The following is a 2,729-nucleotide window of genomic DNA, read 5'->3' on the forward strand; positions in this document are numbered from 1 at the left end:
AATAAATATAACAGTTGTAATAAATATAACAGTTGTAATAAATATAAACAGATGTAATAACTATAAACAGATGTAATAACTATAAACAGTTGTAATAAATACAACAGTTGTAATAAATACACCCTATGAATGTTCTGAAAACGAAGATGAATTTCTTAATAGACTGTCTTTTATTATGTCTTTTATGCAAGATAATCCGTCTACTTGCTTTTTTATTGTGGGGGATCTAAATGCAGATGTCGCAGATAATCATTCTATATTTGCTAAACATTTAATGCAATTCTGTCACAACAATGGCTTAATTCTTTCTACTAAGGTGCTTCTGCCTAATGACAGTTACACCTATATTAGTGATGCATGGCATACAACCTCATGGTTGGATCATTGTATCAGTACAGCAGATGCTCATGATTCCATCCAGGCCGTTCGTGTCAACTATGAATTTGCCACCAGTGATCATATACCATTTTCCTTGTGTGTAAATATGAACTGCATACCTTCTGTTTTGCCTGCAGACTATAATATAAGTATTGGAAAAATAGCATGGGATAACTTGAGTGAAACAGATCTATCAGATTATTATTACCATACGAACAACATGTTTAGCAATATGCACTTACCAAAGGGAGCAATCTCATGCTGTGATATGAACTGTAAAGACCCCCAACATGGTATTGAGTTATGTACCTTATATGAGAACATTGTGAAGTCCCTCCTTACCTCAAGCAAGCCACTGCAGGAAAATAGGTCACATAGCACCAAACCAGGCTGGAACGACTATGTCAGAGAGCATCATGCAGAGGCCAGAAGGGCTCATAAAGCATGGGTTGACTCAGGTAAACAGAGACATGGCCCCTTGTTTGAATACAAAAAACAAACAAATGCTCATTTTAAATATGTTTTTAAGATTTATAAGGAGAAATGAAAATACTATGAGGTCTGACTCTCTTGCCAAAAAGTTGGGAAATAATAATGTTAAGGACTTTTGGAATGAAATAAAAAAAGTAAATAACTGCAAAACATCACTACCAACTACTATTGATGGTGTTAGTGGTGTAAAAGAAATCACTCAGTTATGGCAGGAGCACTACAGTGCGCTGTTTAATTGTGTCAAAAGTGACACTTTTGTCATGAGAGGCATTCATAGTAATGAGAACGTGAACGTATCCCCACAAGAAATACATCATGCAATTATGACACTGAAAGACAATAAGGCATGTGGGATGGATAACGTTTCCACTGAGCATCTGAAAAATGCAAGTAAGAAACTCTGTGCATTACTCTCTATATGTTTCACTGGCTGTCTAGTACATGGTCTGTTACCTAATTCAATGTTATCTGTCATTCTGGTACCCATTATTAAAGACAAAGCAGTAAGATCAGCTCTTTGGAGAATTACCGACCCATAGCTTTAGCTAGTATTTTGTCGAAAGTTTTAGAAAGAATCCTTTTAAATAGGCTGGAAGAGTTTATCTTGACCTCCGACAATCAGTTTGGTTTTAAACCTAAACATGGCACAGACATGTGTATTTTTGCTTTACAGGAAATTTTAGACTTGTATAATTTGCACAACACTACAGTATTTATGTGTTTTATTGATGCTTCTAAAGCATTTGATCGTGTGAATCACCAAAAACTGTTCTGCAAGTTAGAAAGCAGATGTGTACCCAAATATCTCATTAGAATTCTTGTATATTGGTATGGTCATCAATCGATGTATGTTAAATGGGGTAACACCTTGTCAGATTCATTTAATGTTGGTAATGGAGTAAGGCAGGGAAGTATACTGTCCCCTTACCTCTTTAACATCTACATGGATGAACTATCAAAGCGTCTGACTTGTTGTAAAACAGGCTGTGTAGTTGGTGACAGCATTATCAATCACATCATGTATGCAGATGATTTGGTAATCCTATGCCCATATAGTGCTGGCCTTCAACAACTACTAAGGATCTGTTCCCAATATGGCTATGACTTCGACATCAAATATAATGCTAAGAAAAGCAATGTTATGATTGTTAGAAGCAGGGCAGATAAGCATTTGATAACCCCTGATTTCTTTTTATCTGGCAATGTCCTCAGTGCATGTAATGAAATTAAATATTTGGGACACTACATAACTGATGACCTGTCTGATGACCGTGACATCTGTAGGCAGTATCGTATGATGTATGCACAAGCTAATACTCTTATCAGAAAGTTTGGTATGTGTTCATCTTCTGTGAAGATAGCTCTTTTTAAAGCTTTTTGTACTTCATTTTACACGGCCCATCTTTGGCGAAGATACAAAAAAAGTAGCCTGCATAAACTCAATGTAGCATACAATGATGGCATGAGGCTACTATTCAAAGTGCCTAGATGGAGCAGTGCTAGCCATATGTTTGTACACAATGCTGTTCCTACCTGTGCAGCTGTGCTCAGGAATCTTATGTATAAATGCATGTGTAGATTCTCTGTGTCATGCAATAATATAATTGCAATTTTAGTAAATCCTGTTTTTAGTACAGTGAGACTCTACTCAAAATTGTGGAATCACTGGCGTCATCATTTATTTGTGACTCGGTGAATATGTCATGTTTTTATTTTATATCTTTAACCTTTATTTATTTATTTTATTTTTTATTATTTTATTTTTATTTTTTTAACTATGGACCTTTCTGTGTCTGGAATGAAGATTGATTGAAATACAACAGTTGTAATAAATATAAACAGTTGTAATAAATACAACG

The sequence above is a fragment of the Nematolebias whitei genome, chromosome 2 (genome assembly GCF_014905685.2).
Source record: "Nematolebias whitei isolate Nwh7 chromosome 2, NemWhi1, whole genome shotgun sequence".
NCBI lineage: Eukaryota > Metazoa > Chordata > Actinopteri > Cyprinodontiformes > Rivulidae > Nematolebias > Nematolebias whitei.